The sequence below is a fragment of the Rattus norvegicus genome, chromosome 16, assembly GCF_021556685.1.
Source record: "Rattus norvegicus strain SHRSP/BbbUtx chromosome 16, alternate assembly SHRSP_T2T, whole genome shotgun sequence".
Lineage (NCBI taxonomy): Eukaryota > Metazoa > Chordata > Mammalia > Rodentia > Muridae > Rattus > Rattus norvegicus.
This window is the reverse complement of record NC_141549.1, coordinates 64,863,533-64,890,776: the sequence shown is the minus strand read 5'-3', so window position 1 is coordinate 64,890,776 and position 27,244 is coordinate 64,863,533. Positions and strand designations below refer to the sequence as shown.

Below are 27,244 nucleotides of genomic sequence, written 5' to 3'. Positions count from 1 at the left end.
TCACAGCTTTTCCACTATGAAACACCAGGGTTCTTCCACTCTGAACATCATTTTCTTCCCTCTGTAGCATTATGCTTATGAGTCGTGGAGTCTTGGGAATCCATACTCACCGCACTTCTACTATGTTTTGATGGTCAGAGCCCAACAAAGAGATGTCGTGAACCAAGTGTGGTAATTTGAAAATGCTTGGCCCAGGGGTAGCACTGTTGGGAGGTACGGCCTTGCTGGAGGAAGTGCATCCTGTGGGGTGGGCTATGAAGCTCCACCCAGTATGGAAGTCAGTCTTCTCCTAGTGGCCTTCAGAGGAAGATGTAGAACTCTCAGCTCTGCCTGCACCATGCCTGTCTGGATGCTGCCATGTTCCCGTCTTGACAATAATGGCCTGAACCTTTGAACCTGTAAGCCAGCTCTAACAAAATGTCTTTATAAGATTTGCTTTGGACTTGGTGTCTGTTCACAGCAGTAAAACCCTAAGACACCAATGAAAACCAAGTGACCTCTAAAGTCAGTCACACTTGTGGATTAGATAGCTCTGTAAGTGACTCCCTAGAAACACACCAGTGATCTAGCCTGTGGGCCTCAGTGTCTATTTCATATTGTTCTTTTTAGGTTCTTGAACTAGCAGATTGCAGTCCACCAAAGCCCCCATCACTGTCCCCATGACTGCTAGAATTGGCTGTCTGGTCTGCAGAAAGCAACAGAAGCCAAGAGTCTCAAATGTCACACACATGGACTCTGTTTTCCACCTGCTATTAGGGACATGAGCTTTGGTGTCAATAAAGTAGACATTTAAATTCTGATTTATTTGGTTTTGAAAGCCTTTATTTCATTATCTGTGATTAAGGACAATTAAGGAATGTATCCCAGGAATATTACCAAATTAATGAATAATATATTTACTATTCATACCACGTGTGGTGGTATGAATAGGTTTGGTCCCCATAAATTCATGTATTTGTATGCTTGGCCATGGGGAAAGTCATTATTAGGAGGTGTGGCCTTATTGGAGAATGTGTGTTACTGTGTAGGTAGGGTTTGAAGGCCCCATGCTCTGGCTCCAAGGAGTATGGAATTCCATTCACCTCCTGGCTGCCTTTGGATTAAGATGTAGAACTCTTAGCTCCTCCAAATCTGCCTGCAAGGCACCATGCTTTTGGCGTGCTTTATACCATGATATAATGGACTGAGCCTCTGAGCCTGCAAGCCAGCCCCAACAAAATGGTTGCCTTTGTAAGAGTTGCCTTGGTCATGGTGCCTCTTTACAACAATAGAACCCTAAATAAGACATCTGGCACATAGAAGATATACAATAAACATTACCTTTTTCTTTCTTACTTTGACTAATTTTTGTCAGTTTTACATAACCTAAGTCACCTGGGAAGAGGAAACCTTACCTGAGGAATCACTTGGCACAGATCAGCCTGTGGACATGTCTATCTATGTCTATGCCTATACCTTGATTGTTGATTGATGTAGGAAGGACTGCCCACTGTGGGCGGTTCCATCCTTAGGCAGGTGAGCTATGTAAGAGAGCCAGAGAGTGGGCCAGTAAGAAGCATTCCTTCATAGCTTCTGCTGCCAGGTAGGAAGTTATTGCTTGAGTTTCTGCTCTGACTTTCCCTCAGTGGTGGACTACAACTTGGAAACGTAAGCCAAACAAACCCTTCCCTTCCCTAAGTTGCTTTCTGTCAAAGTATTTTATCATCACCACGGCAAAGAAACTAGAGGAGTGTCCTTGTCTATCCTTAGTCTACAATGTGCAGCCATGAGCGACGTGATGACTGTGAGATCATCTAGGAAGTTGAACATGAACTTACTACATGACTCAGACTTCCACGTCGAGTTGTATGACCAGAAAAAATAGAAATAGATATTTACATAAATACTTGTATATGAAATTCCTTAGCATTGTTCATTACAGGGAAGAAGCAGAAACAACTCGAATGTTCTCAACAGATGAGTTAATAAACACTCTGTCGTGGCATGTGAATAGTTCTCAGCAGTGGAGAGTATGAATTATTAGTAGAGGAGACAACATAAATGAATCCCCAAATGAATGTGACAAGTGAAAGAAACTAATCGAATAAGGGGTGTGTACTATCTGCTTTTTAGTATCAAATTCCAAAAAGCCAAACTGATCAGGAATTTTTCAGATCAGTTGTTGGCTGGGGAAAAAGAAGGAAATATTTGCAGGTGATGAGTAGCTGTGTTCAGTGCTGTGCTTTGAACACTCCCTCGTAAACACATGTTGAGATGTGATTACCACTGTGACAGACATTAAGAGCACATTCTCCAACAAGGCCACACTTCTTCCAATAAGGCCGCACCTCCTACGAGTGACTTTCGCCATGGCCAAGCATTCAAACACAAGGACCCAAGAGTAAAACATCATGTTAGAAGGAAAAGTAACCCCACAACCCCTCTTTATTCACAGAATTTCCCGCTGCCTTCATTAGACTCACCAACATCCAGAGCTTCAATAAACCAATCCCTTTTGTTCATAACTTATCCGGTATGAGGCTCACTAAAGGAGCACAGAGGAGCCTTGATGCCTGGAGAAGTCTGTGACCATAGACTTTGCATTTGGCAACAGCCAGGACAATGATCACTTGTATGTATCATACGCAGCTATCTGCCAGCTCAAAAGACACACCCAGGCTTCAGGAGCGAAGTAGACCCAACAAAAAGGATACACAGCAGACAGAGAAAGCCAGCGGAGGTCCAGGGACCCCAACATCAGGATGTTGACTCAAACAGTGACAGGAGTAAGCCAGGCAGGGAGTACAAGCAAGCATGCACAGTGTGTCCAGTACGGTCTTGGTACCATCCAGCACATGAGACAATACAAGCTACTAAGGCTTCTCGGTATGGGTTGTAGTCCAGAGAGCATTTGGCATACTATGCTAGCCTTCCTAAGTGTCTGTGTAGACAGGAGAGTGCCTAAAGCTACATGGAGGTTGGAAAGTACTCCTACCCAGATGTGATGATTTGTATATGCTTGGCCCAGGGAGTGGCACTATTAGAAAGTGTGACCTTATTGGAGTAGGTGTGTCACTGTGGGTGTGGGCTTTAAGACTACCATCCTAGCTGCCTGGAAGCCAGTATTCTGCTAGCAGCCTTCAGATGAAGATGTAGAACTCTCAGTTCCTCCTGCACCATGCCTGCCCGGATGCTGCCATGCTCCCACCTTGAATGATAATGGACTCAACCTCTGAACCTGTAAGCCAGCCCCAATTAAATGTTGTCCTTTACAAGAGTTGCCTTGGTCATGGTGTCTGTTCACAGCAGTGAAACCCTAACACACCAGAGTATCAGAGACCCTTTCCTTATGCCGTATTTCTAGGACCCTGAACTCAGTTCCTAATACAGTTCTGTTTCCCACAAATCTCTTGTAACAACTAGGTAATGTTAGACCTTTAAGGGAGGGTTCAGTTACAGTGGCTTTGGAGTCCTGTGTTTAGGAATAACGCTGTTATCAAGAGAGTGAAGTCTTGAGAGAAAGGATGAGCCAGACCGATTTCCTTTCCTTTCTTACCCTTCTGCTGTGCTATGATACAGCCAAGCTCTTGAATCTGAGCTTTGAGCTAGTAAAGCAAAGAATTTCTATTGCTTACATATTACCAAAATAGTGATAGTCTTTTATAGCAGAAAAAAAATAAAAAAGACTGTGACAGTCACCATATAGTAGTGGTAATTTTATTGGGTGTGTAAAGACGCCTAAACATATCATCTTGCACATTTCAAGTGTCAGTTTATTGTGTGTCAATTGCCCCTCAATAAAGCAGTTAAAAATTTCAAAACTTCTACAATGGCTTTCATCATTTTCAGAATAAAATCTTTGCAACGTATTACATAATGTTTCTTCTTCACATTTTTGTTGATGGTAAATCCTTTCTGCGAAGAGGCCATGTTTTCATAGTCTATTGGCCACAGTGCTTAATGTAATGGTTAATACAAAGGGACTCAATTATTAATGAGGAAGGAACAGAAAATCATTAGAGGACAGAGTAGTATAAAACACACACTCCAGGAGAAGCCTGAGAGGGGGAAAATGAGCAATGGGACTGAATCGCCATGAAAGGCTTCATGAGGAGGGTATGGAAGGATGAAGGGGTGATAACAGGGACCTTCCCAAGGAAGGGAGAGAGGTGTTGCAGCCAAAGCAAAGACGAGGTGTGTGTGGATCACTGGAGCCGCTTTGCTGGGTAAGGAAGGCAGGCTCATCTAGATAGTGAAGCACCGAATCTCCATCCACTGAGGTGGAATCTGGCAGGTGGGGCTTGACCTTATTGTTATTAATTAGGGTTGGATTACAGATCCAGAGGTTCAGTCCATTATCATCATGGCGGTAGAATGAATGGCAGCATCCAGGCAGGCATGGTGCAGGAGCTGAGAGTTCTACATCTTCATCTGAAGGCAGCTAGGAAAGACTGACTTCCAGGCAGCTAGGGTGAGGGTCTTAAGTCCTTGCCAACAGCAACACGTCCACTCCAACAAGGCCACGCCCACTCCAACAAGGCCACGCCCACTCCAAGGAGGCCACACCTCCAAATAGTGCCACTCTCTGGGCCAAGCCCATTCAAATCACCATAGAGGATACTTCAGAGATTAACCTGAGCTTTGGGTTACCTAGGACTCTTTTCAAAGCAAGGCTCAACTATCTCATCAAGGTGAAGTTGCTGGACCAAGCATACCGGAGCATCCTCAGGCCACCGCCTCTCCATTCATTCTCCCCAACCTCAAAGCACCATCCAAGGTCTCTAGTGTGTTGCTCTTACGAGGGCCCTCAGAGGGAGAACAAGGGGGGTAGCTTGCGTTTGAAAGCCAGGAGGACCAAAGATGCGTGTCCTCAGACTCCCTGCTCTATTGTCTCACTCTTTAACAGCCTTCCCTGGGACTGAGCTGGACTTGAAACCCAACACCTTCAGTCTAAACTCAGCAGGAAGCACTTAGAGGGCCTGCCCTTTGTTTGGGAGGTAGCAGAGAGGAAGTAAAACAAGGGAAAGGATCAGTGTGGTTTTCATTCAATACTGAAGCCCAACAGAGTGTGTCTGCTCTCTGCTGAATGCCTCAGCGGGGAAAGCTTGTGTCTGAACCTAGCGAATGACACGGTAAACTGTCCTGCTGTCCCCCATCTCAGCAGTGGTTCATTTAGACAGTGCTCTGAGTTCACCGGGGACTTCCGTAGACAGTTTCTTCTCTGCTCCTCACCACCGCAGTCCGCTCTGAGGAAAGAGGGGAATCACTATGATTTCTATGTGATAGATGACCCAATGTCTGGGAACTGGTTGGCAGGCTCTCTTCGGAGGTCTCTTCTATGATTCCCATAAAGCCAATTGACCGTCAACAGAGGCGGGGGAGGAGTCACACTTCCTACCCTTTCCCCTATAAAGGATTCCAAAGCAGTTAAGGTTCTGTTCTAAATGTCAGCTCCATGAACTGAGGCACCCGGAGGCCACAAATCCTGTCATGGCAATGCTGATCTTATCCCTGTACAGGGTTTAATGAATAGTTCTGAGCCGGGGATAGAGGTGCGGATGGGGTTGGATGTTGGGGTGGGGAGTAGAGGTGTGGCATGCATCTGAAGTCCCAGCTACTTGAAAGGCTGAGACAAGAGGGTCAGTTGAGCCTAGGGCTTTGGAGCCAACACAGGCAATATCTGAGGTTCCGTTTCTTACAATAATATTAATAAAATAACAATATATATTTATTAAATATCTATATTGTGCCAGGCACTTTGAGTTAGCATCTCAAGTAAGTTATATTAACCTCCTTGTGGGTGAAGGTTGCTGTCAGAAGGTAAATCGCCTTCCTCAAATTACTAACCGTTCCACCAGGTAAGAAAAATGAGATTTAAACCAGATCTCCTGGCTCCAACACCTATTGTTGGGGTAGAAATCACCGCTGGTGTCCGGACAAATCACACCAGGCCAACATGGCTCCACATGGAGGGGTTTAATGTCAGGACGAGACAAGGGAGTGGAACGAGAGACAGAGAGACAGAGACAGAGACTGGGGTGGGGGTGGTGGGGAGAGGGGCCAGAGGAGGGGACGGGAGGGAAGGAAAGGAGAGGAGAGGAGTAGAGGCCGGTCATGAGCACGTGGAAGGGGGGGAAGGGAATGGGAAGAGAAGGGTCAAAAGGGGAAGAGGAGAAGAGCAAGAAAGTGAGGAGGGGGCAAGCAGCCCCTTTATAGTGTCATGAATACCTGGCTGTTGCCAGGTGACTGTGGAGCGGAACATACCTAGCTGTTGCCAGGTAACTGTGAGGGTGGAGCTTAGACAGAATGCTAACACCTATCTTCTTTCATTTTGTTATAAGGTCTTTGAAGCTGGGAATCCATTTTCTTTGGGTCCCTCTCACCATGCACCACCCACTTCAGGCTCTCTCTGAAGTGCATATATATCCAAGGGTTGTATAAAAGTACCAGTTTCTTGAAAACAGAAAGAAAGAAAAAAAAAAAAAAAAGAACCCAAAAACCTCTTCAACGTTAATTTGTGGTTCAAGTTAACCAAGCACCAGGATTTCCGGTCTTCAGACAGACTGCTGCTATTAAACATTAGGGAAGGGCAAGTTTTAGATGAGATGAAATGCCTCGTAATACCCAACGCAATGAACCTCAGTAGGAATTCACGTTGTAAAACAGACCAAATAATGAGAAACAGATTTATGTTCCTCAAGCAGCCCGCAGAGAAAGGAGAAACAGGGGTGCCGTCTTTGTTGTGAGCTGTGGGGTTGCAGAAAGTCCATCATCCATCAGAAACGGCAGACCTCGTGCATTAGTGTGTGAGAAGGAACGAAGTCCCGTGGGCACAGGAAACAGGTAGGGCAGCGGTGAGGCGGCGGTGCCCTTGTCAAAGCGGTTCACAGAGTGGAGAGACTGAGAGACTCCCAGCTCACAATGGCTGGGAAGGCTATTGCTAGACAAATAGCAATCCCTAACTCTCGGAGAGAAGACCCAACGTCTACACAGAATGGGAGTCAGGTCCTGCGCCCGCAGAGGAGGCTCTACAGGTTGCCTGGGCAGGTCCACAGCAATCCCTAATGTCCTTCGGATACTAGGCTATTATTCTATTATTATAGGAGTTAGAGCTTGTCAAACAAACAACAAAAACATCAGGTAATTTCTCCATTTTCTTCAACATCTGGCCTATAATATCATACGAAGCATCTAATATGTTAATGTAAAATATAGAATTTATAACAAAGACTCATATTTGATGAAGCTATCTGATGTACCTGAAACCCCAATAGTGGGAGAGTGTGAACTTGAGACAGCACTCGGATATACAGTGAGTTGGGAGCCAGCCTGGACTACAGAACCCTAAGTCTAAAATATGATAAAATAAAAGGTTTTTTTCAGCATTTGAATAATTTTAAAAACTTATTTTTAAAATCTTAGGCTATGTTACAAATATATATGAATGCAGTGTCCCCTTGCTTCTCCAGCAACTGTTTTCTGGAGAATGATGGTCTTTTCAGTCCGCACTATGTTCAGTTCCCTCAAAGGCTGCTTTGCTCCCTGTGGCAGAAGGGGTATTTCTGCCTCCTGTTGAGGGTGTACCCCATCTGTCCTCTGAGGACTGCGTTCCAGGAAACTTGTAGCCACAACTGGTGCCCAGTCAGTCTTGCTGTGAAGGATGTCAAAATATACATGAGGTCATCAATCTTTAGAACTAACAGAGCCACCTCACAGAGTGCTTCTGTGACACATCTGTAGTGTCCATTCATAGCTAGGATCTGGGGAAACCTGAAACAGAGCTGGAGAGGCGGTCCAGTTTGGGAGGATCCTATCTAATCGTGCACGTGGTCCCGGCTGCTCTAGCGACTGCACGATTTGCCCAGGTCAAAACTTGACCTACTGTGATAAATAAAGAACATTCCTAAATCAAAATGAGGAAGGAAATCATATTGACCTAGGAAAAAAAGAAAACGAAAAAAGAAACGATGAGAAAGTATAAACCACATCCTGAATGTTCTCGTGCTGGCTGCTTGCGTGTGTAACGCATATAGTATTGTCCGAAATAATACAGACCCACGATACTTCAGCCTATTTGTCAGATTCACAAGCGATGCCTCAGAGGTACACGATGTGTAACTGCTACCTTTGGGCAGCTCACACTGTAGGAGCAGGATCTAGGTTAGGGAAGGCGCTATTAAACAATTAGTGTTGAGAAATGTGCCCCTCCCCCACTCCAGATTCTCACGTTGAAGTTCTAACCCGAAGCACCTTAGAGTATGACCTTATTTGGAAATAGGGCCGACGTGGACACAATCAGTTAAGATGAGGTCATCTGGGTGGGGCTCTAAGGCAATCTAACATCTATGTAAAGAGAAGGTATTTGGAAACAGACACGGGGGAGATGCCGTGTGGATGTGAAGTCAATGGTTTAGAGCGATGTGTCCACAAGCCAGGAAATACCAGCAATTGCCAGGATGGGTTCTGCATCATAGTCATCAGAGGAAATCAGCTGCCACCGTGAGACAGTGAAATTCTGCTGCTCCAGGTGCCCAGTCTGCGTTTTGGTGATAAATAAAGCAGTCACAGAAAAACTAAGACGAAGTAAAAGTATAATAAATCTTCAGGTCTCAGGGGAATGAGGAAGCAGAAAGTTCAAGCTAGTCAAAGCAACAGACACCTGCCCACAGCCCTGCCCCCCCTATATTCCTTACAGCACCTCAGGGGTTCACAGCCCTCATTTTCATACAGGTGGGCTGGGCTAAAGGAGAAAAAAAGAACCCAGTTGGCCACTGGGCATAGTCTCATGGTGCAGACAGAAGGTTCCAGAAAAAAAATGAGAAGCAAATATGCATCCTAGTAAACTCTCTCAAACAAGGGGTTTCACAGAGCTGTGGTAATTCCACCATCAAAACACATATACACTCATCACCGCAGAACCCGCCCCCACAAGTCCATTAATCAGTAGTGTGCTCACTGGGCCTTTTAAAGGGCCATTTAGAAATGTCTGTCTCTTTAAAACTTGAGTGTGGATTCTGAAATGCTACTCTAAAGCCATAAATGTGTACGTAAGTCCTAAATATATCGTTCGTGCTTTGGGGAACTGGAATAATCTGCCCCTGAGTGCTGTCACACACAAACCAGACAAATGTGCTTTCTTGGGATCCGTTTGCAAATTCTCAGTGTCAGTTCTTGACCTAAGAACCGGTCACATTTATTTTCCCAGATAGAGTCATTTGTAGAAAGACCAGCACTGCCCATGCAAATGCAAACCGATCGGGGCATTTTTATTTGATCGTGGAACTGTGAGGCAGTGGCAGGGACTTGAACCCCTGGGCACTGGTGTTTCTCTTTCTTTTGTGTGCTGAGCAAGCCGGATGCTAGTTGAGTGTTCGGGAAGAAAACCAAACAATTGTTAGAGAAAGGATTGAAGGAGCTGAAGGGGTTTGCAACCCCATAAGAACAACAATACCAACGAACCAGAGCTCCCAGGGACTAAACCACCATCCAAAGAGTACACATGGAGAGACCCATGGCTCTAGCTGCCTATGTAGCAGAGGATGGCTTTGTTGGGCATCAATGGGAGGAGAAGCCCTTGGTCCTGCCAAGGCTGGACTACCCCCCCCAAGAGACTGTCAGGGCGGGGAGGCAGGAAGGGATGGGTGGATGGGTGGGGGAACACCCTCATAAAGGTAGGGGAGGGGGGATAGGATAGGAGGTTTATGGACGGGAAACAGGGAAAGGGTATGACATTTGAAATGTAAATAAAAAATATCCAATAAAGAAAAGAAAACCCCACAATTATACTGTAGCCTGTACTGCTATCTGAAATTTAGAGATGAAGAGAGTAAGAGAATATATGCATACGAATATAAAACCCTTGACTTAGATAACTTCACCATGTGTGTTCTTTGCTGAATTCCAAACTGGGTGCAATCCTTAGCTAAAACCGAGTCTTAGAAAGTAATGTTTTATATGGTAAAAAAAAAAATCCCTATATCTATGATACCAGCACTCAGAAGGCTGAGGCAGGAGACTCAGAAGTTTGAAGCCAGCCTGAGCTACATAGTAAGATAATTTGCAGGAAAGAAACAAAAGGGGTGGGGGACAGATGTTAAGTATTATTCTACATATCATTCCGCAGAACAGTTTGGAATATTTCTTTCTTTGTTGTTTGTGCCTAGGATTCTCAAGGGCAGGAGAGGTGGCTCTGGGGTTGTCCATATCTGCTACGAAAGCCTGTGACCTGAATTCAGACCTCAGAACCAATGGTGGAAGTCCCAGTGTTGACCTCTGACCTCTGCATATATATATAATATATATATAATATATATATAATATATATATAATATATATATAATATATATATATGTATGTGTGTATACATATATATGTATATATATGCATGCGTGCCATATGCATACATGCTAACACATACAATATGCATATATACACAAATCGTAAATAATACTAAAATAAAAATTGTTTAAAGCAGTTCTCAGTTGCAGTTACATTGAAAAGTTGTTGGTTGAAATCTTTTGCCTCTTTTCCACCAGCTGAAGAAGCAACTTCTTATTGCCCTGATTTCTTCCCTAAAGTATTGTCTAAGGGGCTAGGGGAGACTTCCTTCCCATTTCTCCCTTATGGACAACTTGACCTTTCACAGTATGCATGCACTCCTCTTCCCATTTAAAACCAGAACATCATCTTCCATGACCGCTCAGGTCCACCCTGTGGTTGTGTGTGTGTTTGCCAGTGTTAGCCATGCAGTCGTGCCCCAACGTTTTACTATAAGAAATGACACTGCATGGGCAGCCTTCACACACATCCTCATTCATTGCCTTGCTGATTATTCTCATCACGTGATTCTACCTTAGTCCATGGCATGCTACTATAAGAAAGTCCCTGAGGCTGAGTAATTTATAAAAACGCATATTTCTTTCTTTTAGTCCCAGAGGCTGGCAAGTCCAAGTCCTATCTGGTGAAGATCGTCATGAATTACTGCCTCTAATGGAGGGTAGAAAGCAATACAGCAATACAGCAATGAGAGAAGGAAGTGGAACTCCTCTATCTCCCCGGACCCCACTCTTTGGAAACAACCCACTCTCATGGTGACTACACTACTCTGCTAATGGAGGCAAAGCTCTTCTCACCACTATTGCTCTGGGATTGTTTCTTACTCATGGGTGGTGGCGAACACATTCAAAGCTTAGCAGATTCCAAGAAGTGGAAGGGTTTTTGCATATTTGGGCCACCTGCTTTCTGTAAGTTGGCACCAATATGTTCTCTCTAGCAAAGCCTGCCTGAACTCACCACCATTCTCCACCCATTTGCTGCCCTCCTTCTCTCCATAGGTAAAGTGAGGAGGGTGAAGCACTTGCTTTTCTGCATAATTGGGTCGAGTGCTGGCTCCTTGGATCAGGTTTGCTCACGGAGGTGGCTGGAGTCATGGGTGACTCCGGGTGTCTGACTGTGTCGGTTTGGTTACACACCCTCGCTCCTTCAGAGAAGAGATATGATGCATACTGAGGTCAGTGCCAGCTCAACAGAATGTAGAGCCATGTTTGTTCTGCTCCCAGCTACTTGTTCCTAGAAAGTCACATCAGAGTGACTCTGCCTCCACTCTCCCTGTAATTTCAGAAATCTCTCATACTCAAGTTAACCTTCTCCTCTCCCTCTCCTTCCCCTCCTTCTCCTCTTTCTCCTCCCCCTCCTCTTCCCCCTCCTCCTCCTTCCCTTCCTCCTCCCCTTTCTCCTCCTCCCCTTCCTCCCCTTTCTTCCCTCTCCTCTCCTCTCCCCTCCCCCTCCTCCCCTCCCCTCCCCCCTTTTCCTCTTTTTCCCCCCTCCCCCCTCCTCCTCCCCTCCCCCTCCCCTCCCCTTCCTCCCCCCTTTTCCTCTTTCTCCCCCCTCCCCCCTCCCCTCCCCCCCTCCTCCCTATTCACACTGTTCCAGATGGGGAAGTGGAGCAGTGTACGTAAAGCTCTTGAACCCATCTCTTCACACCTCTATCTGTTCACCAACAATCCAAGTGGACTCTCTCCTCTAATGTCACTGTTTTTCCCAAGGACACAAACTGGGAAAGCCTACGAGTGGCTTCGTCTCCCCAATCCTTGACATATCTGTTGCTGGTAAAGACGAGGTAGGAAGGGCATTGAAGAAATATGGGGATCTTTGATAGGACAGAGACAGAAGACCTGATTTCACTTGAGCTCCGAAGCTGAAACTGGGAGTCCTCATGAGTCCAGGGCTCCTCCATGTTCTCGCCACACACAAAACCCGTCTGCCAGCAGTCTGCAGTAGCAGCTCCTGAGCCATGTAAATCCTACATAGAAGACTTTCTTAGAAAACAAAGGTAAATAGAAAGTTCTAGTGTGGAGAAGTAGAAAGGTGACTGGCAGAAGGTGGGTGGGGTCAAGGGAAGATAATAGGGGTGGGGCCAAAGTACATCATCTGTTGGTAGGGAAACGTCTTCAAGAAATTCCTTATTTTGTACAATGAATACAAGCTAACAAAGGGGGTGGTGGTGGTGGTGGTGGTCTCACACTCGAGAGGCAGAGGTAGGTGGATTTCTGAGTTTGAGGCCAGCTTGGTCTACAGTGTGAGTTCCAGGACAGCCAGGTCAACACAGAGAAGCCTTGTCTCAAAAAACCCAAAAGATTAAAACAAAACAAAACAAAAACAACAAAACAGAAGGAAAGAAAGAAAAGAAAAGAAAGGAAAACAGAGGTTACCCATGGAAAAGACCGGGCTCCAAGCTCAGAGGGCACTGTCTGTGCACATAGAATTGCGAATGCTGTTCAATACTCCTTGGATCGGCTTCCTTTTTAGCCTGTGTGGACTGCAGGTCCCATTGTGCCCAGGTGTCTGGTGCGGAGAAAGATCAGTGTGAGGCAAGAAGGGTACCATTCACATTACCCATTTCAGGAAACGCAGACGTAGTCAGGTCAAGTAACTTCCCAAAAAGCACGCCGGAAGTGGGTGAACTACAGGTCACTTCTAACTTGTGTCTGTCAGGTCAAGACAGAGAAATGCTGAAAGGTTCATCAGCGACCCACACGATCTACCCAAGTGGGCCTGGCCATCTCTGGGCAAATGCTCCCTGTCACGTCCCACAGCTAGATCAGTGTGGCCAAAGGGTGTCACGCTTCTGGTCCCACGCCACAGCGTCTGACACCCTCATCCCTCCTGCCCCGGGTTTACAAACCCGAGCTCCGAGGCGCACAGGGAAACCTCAGTTGAAGCTCCTTGCAGTTAACACAGACTTCCGGTTGCAACAGGTTTCCTTCCCGTAGCTGTGGTTTTTCTCGTCCGGCTCCTGACCCCTTTCTTCCTTTGCTTTACGCTAAAAGCTTTAGTGGGAAAAGGCAAAATTGAGCTAAAGGAATCGAAAAAAACGTTAGCCTCGGCTGGCGAGAAAGTTCCTTAATAGTGGATGCAGGAGAAAGTAAGTCACTGAATAACCAATTTGTCCTGAATTATTCAGATAATCTTTTATCTCATTTTCTTTCTGGAAGCTTACACACAGAACAAAAGCATGCCCTGGGCTAAACGCAGAGACAAAGGTACAGTGAAGAGCTGTGACCTTCTCAGAGTCCTGCTCCACCTGCTAAGCTCAGTGCCCTCCTGGCTTTGAGACCTGTGGAGAATGCCATCTACCGAGGGAGGCTTTCTCAGTGAACACAGGAAGTCTTGTAGCCTAGGATAGCCCTCAGTCCAGGCAAACTGAATTGTTGACCATCCTGGGACGTTCAGGGGTTCTGTGGGATGGGCATGCCAGCCTTTGGGTTCTTTTCCTTACCTGGCTTTTGTTTGTTTGTTTGTTTGTTTGCTGTATGTTTTTGAGACTGTTTTGTTTTGTAGCCCAAGCTAGCCTCAAACTCGCAGACCTCCTGCCTCAGCCACTTGAGTGCTAGGCGTCGTCTGCTCTGCCTCATTTCATCTTAGCAGAAGTAGAGAAATCCAGAACCCTGGTGGGCCTGATGCCCCCATGCAGATACAAAGGGAAGATATGGCGTCCAGAAAGTGGGGTGTCTAAATGTACCCATTAAAATGTTCTCCCAGTGTTCTGACGTATATATGTGCACTAATGTATATTTAATCACACAAGTTCAATCTGACTACTGCAGAATTTTTTAAAGATAAGAATAACAAGAAGGAAGTCATCGTACTCATAATCTTACAATCCCCCTGAACCACATTGAGTCTTCAAGATTTTAATATAATGTTACGCCTAAGAGCTATCTATGCTAGTCTTTTCCAGGAAAAATATTTAATAGAATGAGGCTTTGAAGCTATCTTTCACTTAACAGTATGAGAATGAATCCATGTCAACAAGCATGCTCTTATGACGTCATTTCAATGAGCGCCACCGAATATTCCACATCACCCTAATAACCCAGTTTCCAAGACCTACATCGAACAGTGCATTTCTGCTGCTTTTAAAAACCTTCCCAGTATTATAGACAGTGCTGAAGGACTGGTGACATATTTAGCATGATGGCCAAACTCTTTGCTTAGCATGACACTTGGATTCAAGCTCAGTGAACAGACAGGGATGCTTCAGGGATGTGCGGCTGAGTCAGCTTCCAGAAGCATCTCACAGAGCTCTGAGCAAAGCCACGTCTTACTCTTTCTGCTGTCACCAGGCTCCAGACCCAGCCAAAGTCTTATGATTGGGGTGTGTCTCATGTGCTCACTGTGGGTGTGAGGGAAGCCGGGTGATGAGGACCGAGGGCTTCTTATTTCAGCAAGGCAGATAGCTAGTGAAGTGTAAGAATGGGGACACCATTCGAAACATTTCTAGCCGTGTCACCTTAGAACTCTGCCGTGGGGAGTCGGAGGATACAATAAGGAAGAGAAAGACTCGGAGCCGCAAAACTCCAGCTTTCTGGGCTCCGTTCCAGAATCATTATGGGGGTTGGGATGGGTGGATGAGCTGATGCAGACGGGGTGGTGTTGATTGAGAGTTTGTAAATGTTGGGGCTGAGGGTGCACAGACACACACTGGTCTAACGACCCTTTCTCTGGTAGACACTAAAAGTTTTCTTAACAAAAGCAGTGTTTAAAAGGCAGCAAAAGTCCTGGCAGGAATGTAGACTAGAACACAATTTCTGGGCCTTAAGTAGTAAGCTTTCTCTATGGATCCTATCCCAGACAACCGAAGACCTCTGGCTAGCAGTTGTTTTTCATTTGCAACCATTGTTTTTTCCAACATTCCCCAAGGAAGAAAAGAATTTTGTTTTGTTTTGTTGTTGTTGTTGATTTGTTTTTTGTTTTCACTTAAAGTGGATCAGAATAAGGCACGGCTACTGCACTCAAGACCTTCATTATCTCCAGAAACTGTTCCACAGCCACATTTAGTGGCTCAACAGATAGGCTGCTACTGTGATTGGCTTTTGAGGGTTACCAACAAATAGAACCCATGCAACTCCAGATAAATAGCAAATATTTATTTTAATATGTGTGTCTATGCAACATGAAGGACTGACTCAAGTTAAAACATATTCTAGATCTGAAATTTAACAGTAAGTGGGCATCCACATTTTATCTGGTTCCTTTACTCCGGTGGCTTTTAAAATTTAGGCGATGCCACCTGCCTCACCCTAATTTACCTCATGCTGCACCTCAATGTACCCAGAGTGACTGGACTAGAGTCATGTAGTCATGAGTCTGGGAATTTCATGACTGTCTTTCTTCGTCTTCCTGGAAAGGCGTTCCACACAGCTGGATGGCTTTGAGGTCTGGGTCCTGCCTAGCTCCTAGTCATTGAGGGGAAGGAGAGAAGCATCTGTTTGTCACCAAGAAAATCTGTTCTCTAAGATGAGACACCCAACACATCCACCCAACCAATGGAACTGAGATTCAAACTCTTTAACTACACCCAGCATTTTTGCTGCTACATAGTCTGCAGGAACAAATCGGTGTAGACTGTGGTCTTCAAAGGAAGCACAGCTGTCCTGTGCTGGAGAGCAGGAGACAGCTTGTGTCCAACTTAACTCTGGCAACCCTGTCTCCACCTGTCACTGTCGGCTCCAGATTATCAAGGCTAAGATGATGGAGTTTCCGAAGGTAGAAAGTCGTCTGCTTTCCCTGCCAATCACTTGACAACTCATTAGCATCCTGACTGGAAGTGAGCCAGAGGAAGGAAATGATAAACCACCATGAGTCAACATGTTTCTTGCCAGAAGTTCTCGGAAAGGGAGCAAGAGACGTGTGAGGGAGAGAAATCCGCAGAGAAAGTTTTAGGGGTCGTGGGGATTTCTCCTTGCCCTCCAAATCAGAAATAAACAAGGCCTATCTCTTAAGGTTGACTTCTCCAGATAGAATGTTCTAGAAAGACGCTCAATTCTGTTGCCCACAACCATAAGAAAGGTCCACCCTTCGTTCTTTCTATTCTGCTGTGAGGTTAAACAAAGGTCAGAGTGGTAAAGGGATGGGAGGAGGCAGTGACGTTTTGAGCTGGGTGTAAGATCCAGGTCGGGGAGAAGGAAGATAGAATTCCTCGGGAGACAGCCACATGGTTCACAAAGTCACTGTCAACAGGTATGTTTGATAATAAGAACAGTCTCCCCCAACTGTAGGCTGTTGAGAAGTGTAACCAAAGAATGACATCATTTGCAGTACATAAAAAGAGCCGTTTGCTTTTGTTTGTTATAGCCGTTTGCTACAGTGCTTGCCTTAAATGGGAAAGACAGCAACAGGAAGAGGTCAATATGCTCAAAATTCATTGGTGTGCGTGCCTGAAAACGTTATAATGAAGCTATTGTACACTGACTAAGAATTAAAAGTTCTAAGTAAGGAGTCTAGGGATTTAGTGCTTCATAATAGGGCAAAGGGGAAAGAAATCAGGGTCAGGGGAAAAAGCAGAGCTAAATAAACATGTTGGAGAGAAAGGTGGCCAGAGAGAAACTGCCCAAACCAGAGACAGCCCGGGTGTTCTAAAATAGTTATCTCAGCAGCCATTCACAAAGGATTTATTATGGGAATTTTCAGTCATATACAAAAATAAGCAGGCTTGTATAATGAACCCCAGTGTGCTATTTATTCTGTGCTTCAACTATGAACTTAGTCTCGTTTAACCAAATTCTCTGCCCACTTGCCCTTCCAGCATGGGTCATTTTGAAGAAAATTCCATACATTATATTTTACCAATTAAAATTTCGATACAGCATTTTAAGGTTTAACTCACCAATTCTGATCTGTATGGTTTCTCCAAAGTTAGCCAGTTTCCACTCAATCTGTTCCTACGGAGCCTGTAGAAGGGGCAGAATGAAGAGGAAACCATGTTCCCACCACATGATTGGAAAGTCCACAGTTACAATCCTGAGTGCTTAGGGTCCCCAAAATGCATAGAAACCAGTTGACCATGGCCAATAAAGGCAAAAGTCAACAAAGGAGAACAGAAGAAACCCATGAACAGCTGTAGGAAACCAGAGGAAGATGGTGGGGCTTCTACACGATTCAGAATGTTCGCTCAAATGCAGGTTGGCCATCAAAGCTCCTAGAGGCCTGTAGGACATAGCCATCAGGTAAGATTACTTGGGCTACACAATCGTTTAAACTCCAAGCAAGTTCTTTTGTGCTCACATCCCAGGCACATTTTAAATAAGATTGTCAAAGTTCAAAAGAGTCCCCATAGGTCATGTGTTGTGTTGTATGTATGTATGTATGTATGTATGTATGTATGTATGTATGCATGCATGTATGCATATATATATGCATGTATGTATGTCTGTATGGTATGTATGTATGTATCCATTCTATCTGTCCTATATCTTATCCATCCATCCATCCATCATCCATCCATCCATTCCACCCACCCATCCATCTATCTACCCACCCACCCATCTATCTACCCACCACCTACCACCCATTACCCATCACCCATCCATCCATCCATCCATCCATCCATCCTATCCTATCCTATCCTATCCTATCCTATCCTATCCTATCCTATCCTATCCTATGCTGTCCTGTCCTATCTATACTACCTATCTAGACGTAGTTTTTTGAGACAAGGTTTCTCCTTGTAGCCCTGGCCATCCTGAAACTTGCTCTTTAGACCAGGCTGGCCTTGAACTCGGAGATCTACCTACTTCTGCTCTCGTGCTGGGATTAAAGGCAGGTACCACTCACTACTGCTGTCCGGCTATGTGTTGTACCTTCAATCCCCAGTGTGGAGGGGGTGATTAGAACCTGACATTTCTGGCCTCGTACATGGTTAAATGCCATTAACATAGGAATAGGTGAGTTACCCTGAGAGTGCACAATCGCAAACCAGTTTAGCGTCCTCTCTCCACCACACAATGAAGCCCACCATCTGTCCCCAGCTAAACTATTGTTGTTTTCCAGAATGAAATGGCCTCAGGAACTTTAGTCAGGGTGCATCTACAGAAATGGGGATTTAACAGTACTTCCTTACCCCGTGTGCTGGATAATCCTCCGCAGTGTTCCAGACCTTCGCCAAGGATCTGCTGTCAGCATTCTTCAGCAAAGATCCCTTAAGAGTTTTTCTGAAATGTCATTTCGTTCCCAAGTTGAAATTCCACAATAAATCTTTTACCCCCTCCCCATGAGTGTTTCTGACACCCATGAAGAATTTCCCTTTCAAAGATCTGTCTTCTTACAATCTCTCTGAAAACTCCTCTTGACACCAACCTCCCAGGTAAGACCACACCCCTTGGCTCATAATCTTGCCTGTGGCGTCTTTAAGGTGTTTTTTTTTAAATTCCCTGATAAAAATCTCTGCTCGCTCAGCACTATCATACGCTGCCATCTTCCCTGAGAACCTGGCTTTGTATACTTGTTAATGGCTCTGTAGTCTCTGGAAGACGTGGCCCCACAGACAAAGGGATAATCCTCAGGTCTCCTCAAGTGAGGACAGAGCACTCTGAGAAGGCCTGTTCAGACAAAGGGCGCCAGGTGGGGTGGGGTCACCCATTAAGTACAGCTAGCCTGGGCCTGAGAATGTGCATTTGAAACAGCTTACTCTTTGGCCCTGAGCAGGTTGCAACAGCTTCTCATGGAAAAAATCCCTCTGTTTAAAATTTACTGTTATGCTGGTGGGCCTCCTCCTCCTCCTCCTCCTCCTCCTCCTCTTCCTCCTCCTCCTCCTCCTCCTCCTCCCCCCCTCCCCTCTTCTTCCTCCCCTCCTCCTCTCCTCTTCCTCCTCCCCCTCCTCCTCCTCTTCCTCTTCCTCCCCTCCTCTCTTCTTCCTCCCCTCCTCCTCCCCTCTTCCTCCTCCCCCTCCTCCTCCTCTTCCTCCTCCTCCCCTTCTCTCTCTCTCTCTCTCTCTCTCTCTCTCTCCCCCCCCCCCTTACTTTTGTGCTGGATAGTGAACCCAGGAGCCTTGCTGTACATGATAGCCAACCACTGAACTGCATTCTCAATCCTAGATATTCATTTGATTATAAACTACAGCGGTGGTGGTAGGGGATAAAAAACAGGTTGCAGTAGCACACACATTTAATCCCAGCACTTGTGAGGCAGAGGTAGGCAGATCTTTGTCTACTGAGTTCAAGGACAGCCTGGTCTACAGAGCAAGTTCTAGGACAGTCAGAACTACATACTGAGACTCTAAGTCAAAAAAATAAAAACAAAAAATGGGGGGGGGTGGTGAGGTGGCGGATAGCAATACCTGTGTTGATGATTTTTTTTTCCAGGCTGAGTAACAGATTCAAACTTTGTGATTGTGGAATTGGAAAGTTGAAGATCTGGATCCAAGTCATCTTGAGCTAACTTTGGTCCTTTCCGTGACTAGCAGTATTCCTTCATCTGACCTGACATCCTTTGACCAGCAGGTTAAACTTTTAACATGTGTTCCTGGCAGACGACTGGTATCCACAAATTCAATAGCCAAGAATGGCAGCATTACGTGTCTGAAACCTAAGACAGGCTTCCCCTACTTTGCCTGGGATTCCCACCAGTGAGATTGGTAAATGCCTTGATTTAGGGTTTTATTTGCTCTGTGATCAACAAAGTCCCCTGTAACCATTTCCAAGTGGAGCGCTCAGGCTGTTTCTTGCCCTGTGCTTTCACTTTGGCTCAGATTAAGCTCTCTCTCATTCCCTTTGAAGCAAGGGCCATGCTTCGTGTTGACACTGTTTAAAGCAAAATCCAGGAGAGTCCCTGAAGGTAAAGGGATGCTAGATGTAGGAGAGAAAACCAGGTTTGAATTCTATCTCGTTCTGGTTTCAACTGTCTATGCTCAAGATTCTCAAACTCTCAGAGCCTAAATTATCTGAGAAAGGGCAGTCATGATCTCTCCCAGCTTAGTGACAACAGGTTTGGGAGGACATTGCTTGAACTTCAAAGTTCTGCATATGTTCATGATACTGGAAAGCACACAGCCCAGGTCAGTGTCAGGAAGACTGCTCTGGTGCTAGGGGGCAGCCACTCTCAAGCTTAGAGTCATGACCCCTGGACAGGGTGATGTTTGAAGAACTCTTTAACAGGGATCTTCTAAGACTGTGGGAAAACACAGGTATTTATATTAGGATTCATGACAGTAGTAAAATAACAATTATGAAGTAGCAACAAAAGTAATTTTACAGTTAGGGTTCATCTCGACATGAGGAACTGTACTGAAGGGAATGTTGTATTCAGTTGGCATGTGCAAGGATTCAGTGGAGTAGGCTTGGTGGGGAAAGGAGATATTTTCACTGGGCCCTAAGGGTTTTCAATAGACAGAGAGCTGAGCAGGGAAGGGAAATATTGAGATCGAGGGACAGCACACACCATTTGTTCAAACCAGCAGGAAAGGTGGAAAACTACAGAAAGCTTTGAATACAAAGCAAGGGGTTTGAACAGACAGTGGGGCCCTGGGTATCTGCGGGTTCTGTATCCGAGGATTTAACCAGCCACTGACTGGAATGTTGGGGGGGGGGGGGCGATAAACAACTTCTCTACTACTGGATCGGTACAAACTGATCATTTACTTTCCTGTCATTTATTCCCTTACAAATTATACTAATTCTATACTAGGATTTGCACAGTGCTAAACATGCTGTGCAATCTAGAGATGATTTTACATGCAGGAGAGGCTGTACGTTGGTTATAAACTATAGCATGCCATTTAACATGCAGAACTCGAGTGCCTAGATTTTGATGTTCTCAAGGGTCCTGGAGCCAGTTCTCCATGGCTATGGAGGGGTGACCACTGTTTGGTATAGAGAACAGGCAGCCACTGGGCATACTTGAGAAGGTAAGCAATGCAGAATCTGGGGTACACAAGGGGGCAGGAAGAGCTGAAGAAGGGAGATCTGGTCACAGTCTTTTACTGAACAGCAAGCACCCCTTCCTTTGCATTGTGACATCATCTCATCCCTTCAACCGCCTCTGTCTTTATATATCTATATCTATATCTATATCTATATCTATATCTATATCTATATCTATATCTATATCTATATCTATATCTATATCATCTATATCATCTATATCATCTATATCATCTATATCATCTATATCATCTATATCATCTATATCATCTATATCTATATCTATATCTATATCTATATCTATATCTATATCTATCTATCTATCTACACACACACACACACACACACACACACACACACACACACACACACAGGTTTAGCCTCCACTGCTTAAGTCTTTGTCTTTCAGTCAGAAATCAGCTTCAAAAACTAGGCAGGCACCTCCTGTGTGTCTAGCTGTGCTTTCTGGAACATTTTGTGAGAACACAGTCCCTCTTCTTCCTAACCTTCCCCATCCTAATTCAAATTTTCCTTCTCATCTAATGTGTCTCCCACCCCCTTTTCAGATATTTCTCCTTTAAGAGTGACCCCCCCACTTGTCACTTTTGAGTATAATGTAGGGTTTTTGGTGGGTTTTTTTTTTCCCACAGAAAAGAAGTACTTGGCATTAGCAAAGGCACTTGGATAATTTAAACAAACACACTCTTGACGGGAGGATCAGAACTGAGTTCCCCACCCTGTCTCTTTGCTTACTGGGAACTTTCCTGCCAGCATTTCAGAAGAGTCGAGAACAGGCCTACGTGAATGCTCGCATGTCCATGCAATCCTGTCCGTCTGGGCTCTCTGGCAGTCCTTACATTCTTCATCTTTTGACGTGAGTTTGCTTTGATTTAGAATACTTTCTGTGTGGCCTATATTTCCTTAAAGAATTTATGGGGCGGCCAAGTCAGTCATTTACAGCCCCTTTCCTGTGCCCCATGTAGTATCATGGCATTTCCCAATACCTTCTTTCCCCCAGCACCCCATAAAAACAATCAACCTTTTCTTACATTATCATTTTCTGCCTTCCTTTCCATCGTCCCCAAGCCTGAAAGGTGGGCTTGCCTGTGGCTGGTGTGTGCACAACTAGAGGATTGTTTGTGAGGTCACACCATTTCTCCCAACATGTCTCTTTAGGAATGAGAGACTAGGAAGGACACGTCTGATAAATCCGTCCTCCAAATCACAGCGTCGGGAATCCATGCTACTCAGGATGCTCTATGAATAAATCCCATTGCCTACTGTCTGGGCACACACACCGTCAAACGTAACAGACCCTTTGTTATAATTTCATTACTAGTCTTCACAAAACTTGCTGTCTTCGCTGGGCAGTAGTGTACACGCCTTTAGTCCCAGCACTCGGGAGGCAGAGGCAGGTGGATCCAGGTCGACCTGGTCTACATGGTGAATTCCAGGACAGCCAGGGCTACACAGAAACTCACTGTCTTTATTCTAAGTGCCTGAGCTCTGAAGATACTTTTCCGGAATGTGCTCCCTCACTTCCTCGCTATAGATGAGAACACAAGAATCCAGGGCTAGGGGCAGCTTGGGTCTTCTCTCTGTGTGAAAGCACATTTTACTTTCCGTACCAAAGTGAAGGGTCACTCAGAGCTTGTGATGACACAAGGCATTTGATCCCGTAAGGCTCTCCTTGGGTGCTGCCTGCCTTGTGTCAGAAGGCTACTCAGAGTCATTTGTGAAACAAGTCTTATTGACTGTGACTCATTGGAAGGAATGTCGCGTGCTGGCATTATGCCGTTGAGCAGGGAGTCTCAGCCAATTAGGGCTGCTGGCTCAGATGGGATTCAGGGAGGGAAAATGGACATCCGTGGGAAACCTGACCAAGCAAGTGTGTAGAAGCACGCAGCACCCTTTGCCACACTCTCTGTGTTGCTCTCAAGATCCCGAAGATGAAGAAGTAACACCGCTTCTCCTTAACCAGTGGTTAGATCATGGCTGAGAGCTATGTACTTTGTTAATGATGGCTTCAGGGATCTGTTTGTTTGATTATAATTTGCTATTACAAGACATCTGTTTGTTTGATTATAATTTGCTATTACAAGACGCAGGACCCAACTGTATACAGCTACAGCAGGTAGTGTATTTCCCGAATCATGGCATTTCATGAAGTACCTAAAGATTGGGCTCTTTCATGAAGAGAAATGTTAATGAGTGGAAGACGCTAAAATACAGGCTTTTGTTTCCATTTTGTTCCTAGCAGTGGAGCCCTGGTTGCATCCATGGGAGGACAGTAGAGGTGTGAACAAGACTACTTAAGAAATAAGAGACTCTCTGATGACGGCACACTTTTTTAGTGTCCTAAGACGGTAATTCTTCAGCAGCAATTTTAAAAGCTCCCCAACCTGCATCTTTAGAACAAAGTTTGAATGTGGAGGCTAAAGCCTTGTAAAATGAACACACACACACACACACACACACACACACACACACACACACACACACAGATATACACACACACACACACACACAGATACACAGAAGGTAGATTAGAGGTTAGGAATAGAGATATTAGGAATAGAGAAAAACGAGGTTTTCATGAAGGAACAGATATGTCCTAAAATTGACTGTAGTGTTGATTGTACATAGTGTTAAAAAGCTGGATCTTCTGCCTGAACAATTTATACTGTAATGAGAAAAACTGTTAGCATTTCATGCAGGACCAAACACTTTCAACACAGTAGAAGGTTCCCAGAGCTAAGAGTGTTGGCTTTAGGAAGGAGTGGCATAGCCATCATTATAAAACTTCTCCTTTTACAAATAAGTCTGTAAGTAATTAGCTGTCATACTCTATTGTTGAGTTGTTTTAATACTTTAGTATTTCTGGCAGATAGTTTTATTTTACAGAGCAAAACAATAGTCACTTGTCTGTTAAGGGAAAAGGTTGGGTCTTTTTAGGGGTTTTGATTTGCCCTGCCTTAGCCTCCGCTACTGAAGGAAAGGGTGGGTGTACTCTGAGTTTTAGCATAACAGCCTCACAGAGCCAAGAGATGAAGAGCTTCAGAAAGGAAGACATCACCCAAACCTCTAAACAGCTACAGAAACTCAGCGCTATACTCTGGGTCCCATATTTCAAGCCTCTGGCACCCACGGGATGTGGCTGTTTCGGCAGTTATGTGGTTTTTGGCCTGCACAGTTCACAAAGTAACAGTAACATGCACATGTGACTGCTTAAGCATGCTAGGAACTACTGGTCTTCTTGATTCTTGGTAGCATGGGAGTGCCAATCAAAGGAGTCAAGCAATCTGATCTATCTGAGAAATGCATTCCTGTGAACAGATTGGGAATGGAATACTGGGAGATTTTTCTATCCCTTTGCATAATTAGGACACACTGACTATACTTCTAACTCTCAGGTGTCACTCAGATCGAGCACACAGAGACTTGGGACCTTCACAAGAACCTGTGGCCTTTAATTATATTGAATTCCAGAGAGGGAGCGTTAATGTTGGGCATTTTGTGACAGGTGCACATTCTACTTCCAATGTCAAAACTAGACTGTGGATTCCAGAAAAGGAAAGGTATTTCTCAAAGACCAAAGCTTCAGTGAGTGATGACTGTGTCAAACCAACCAGTTACTATTCATTTAATTAAGATGGCTAAGAAACATTATTAACTTATCGAAAGTCCAGAACAGAGCAATCTTTTCTGAAAAACAATGCCCAGTATCACTCTGTGTAAACGCAAGGACTTTCCCTTGTGCATTCAACAATCTTAGCAACAGCTCCCTTTTCAAATGTGCCAAGAAAGATACGTTGCTTTGGGTTACAGCCACTGAAAAAAAAAAAAAACCAGAACATAACACACAGGAGAAGTAGGCAGAGAAAGGGTCGAGCCGGGTTACCCTGAAGTCCCTGGGGAGCTACAGAGTGACAGCACTCACATGATACCCTAGCAAGGTTCCCTCCCAACTCCCAGCCCTGTGGCCCTGATCCTCAGGCTCCCTTGCCCAGCCTGTCACACTAGTCTACCAATGTGTCAAGAGGAACCTCAAAGGAACTCAGCTTCAAGTTAGAAACATCGCCACAGAACCATAGCGATCTTTTAAAAATTAACTCCGGTCCATAAACTGCCCAGCAGAGCCAGATTCTTCCAGATATCAAGCGTTCGCTTTCTGTGGCCTTTGCGAGGATGAAGCAGACTGATTAAGTGGGTTAATTGGTCCTCATGTGAATGCTCTCTGGCTACAGTGGTCAGGAAAAGAGCCAACTGAGCCCTTCCTCTTTGTCCCTTGTTGGTGGCATAGCCAGCATCCTCCTCGGCATCTTAAAGCACCACAAAACTGAACACTTGAGAGTCTTCCATATCCACTGTTTGAGTAAGCCACCATCGTCTTCCTCACCCCCAATCTTGAGACAAACAAATTGCATAACTTGTTCACACTAACTGAAATCCTTCTGTATTTGTGTGGTCCTCACGACCAAAAGAGGCTGACCTGGAGGTCTTCACACACTCTGGAATTTTCAGGGGACGTGACTCAAAGGGCATTTTAAGTGACTGTAACTTCTCAACCACTTAGGTTCATGTGCTATACCACTACAAAGAAAGCTAATCTAGATAAGTTTTTTTTTAATTAAAACACACTACAACAGAGAAATATAATTAAAATAAGAACTAATTTTTATAATTCTTACAACGTTTTTAAAAATTAATTAATTTTTACGTATATGGGTATTTTGCGCGCACACACACACACACACACATCTGTGTACCATGTGCATACATGCCTGGTGCCCATGGAAACCAGAAGAGGGTATCAGATACCCTGGAACTGAAATTACACAAAGCTGTTAGCCTCCATGTGGGCATTGAGAATCCAACCAGGGTCCTCTGGACGAACAATCATTGTTCTTTTTTTTTTTTCTTTTTCTTTTTTGGAGCTGGGGATCGAACCCAGGGCCTTGTGCTTGCTAGGCAAGCACTCTACCACTGAGCTAAATCCCCAACCCCCACAATCAATGTTCTTAATTGACAGTGTTCTCACTCAATAAGCCATCTCTCCAATTACATAACAAAATATTTTACATTAAATTGTACCCAGGGACAGAAAAGATGTGCGTGGCATTCTGACATTTGGGAAAGCAGACTTTTAACTTTTGCTCTAGTTTTTTTGTTTGTTTGCTTGAGTCAGTTCCTTACTTTCCCCATGTGGGCCCCAAGGATCAGACTCATCAGAGGTCACCAGCCTTAGCAGAAAGTGCTCTTGCCCACTGAGCCATTACACTGGCCCATGAGCCAAACTTTCTCCAATCAGAAGGCATTATGTAGTGGTCTAACCAGCTGCTTCCCTATCAGCTCTCTCTTCAGGGTCACACTTTAGTCTGTGCAATGGAATCCTCAAGACCCTTTCCTCCCTTTTATTTTAGATCCTAGATGAAAAAAATAACAAGCACTGTTCACCACTGGACACTTAACGATTAACAAAACGGCAGTTTACAACCACCCCAAATAACCCTGCTGCTATCTGTGGGCTGGCGACATCCCTCACAATATTCCTAATAACTCGAGCTCAGTGTGAAGATGTATCAATCATGGCCAAGTGTTGGCGAGTTGGAAAGACTCTGGGTACAAATCATCTTCTATGAGCCCCACCCCCTGCCCTGGGGTTGCCAAGATATCAAACACTTACTTGAGCCAATATGTATAACTTCACAGGAATAGAGGTTGTATAAAGATGGACCAAATGCCATAATCAATTGATTGTATTTGCCATTCCTTAAAATGGATAAAAGTACTGTCTTTGTACATTGTTGGTTTTGGCGTATGTATTGTATGCGGTATACGTTGGGGTATGTGTTTATTGGGTTTGAGTTTCTACTGTTGTCAAGAGACACCATAACTATGGCAACCCTTATAAGGAAAATATTTAATTTCACTTCAGATGGCTTACGGTTTCTGAGGTTTAGTCCATTGTCATCATGATAGGACATGGTGGTGCAGGGTGCTATAGAAGGAACTGAGGATTCTACATTTTGATCCACAGGCAGCAGGAGACTGTGTTCCACAAAGTC

General features: G+C 44.8%; 1 protein-coding gene and 1 long non-coding RNA gene across 6 annotated transcripts; one reads left to right on the top strand and one right to left on the bottom strand.

Annotated features, from left to right (window-relative positions):
* The window catches only part of Erich1 (glutamate-rich 1), a gene marked incomplete at its 5' end in the record, with an annotated part of 52,793,804 nt that overhangs the window by 18,773,587 nt on the left and 33,992,973 nt on the right, over positions 1-27,244 (bottom strand).
* On the top strand, positions 8,344-26,979 carry LOC102553369 (uncharacterized). 6 transcript variants are annotated; one of them, XR_015639964.1, is made up of 6 exons: positions 8,344-8,506; positions 10,908-11,069; positions 11,313-11,488; positions 19,620-19,891; positions 21,827-22,050; positions 26,600-26,978. It is a non-coding gene; the product is annotated as an uncharacterized LOC102553369 (long non-coding RNA). The 6 variants fall into 6 exon arrangements; XR_015639961.1 differs by lacking the exons at positions 8,344-8,506; positions 10,908-11,069; positions 11,313-11,488 and adding exons at positions 16,414-16,500; positions 23,437-23,542 and having other exon boundaries at positions 26,600-26,977; XR_015639963.1 differs by lacking the exons at positions 8,344-8,506; positions 10,908-11,069; positions 11,313-11,488 and adding exons at positions 16,438-16,500; positions 18,310-18,622 and having other exon boundaries at positions 26,600-26,977.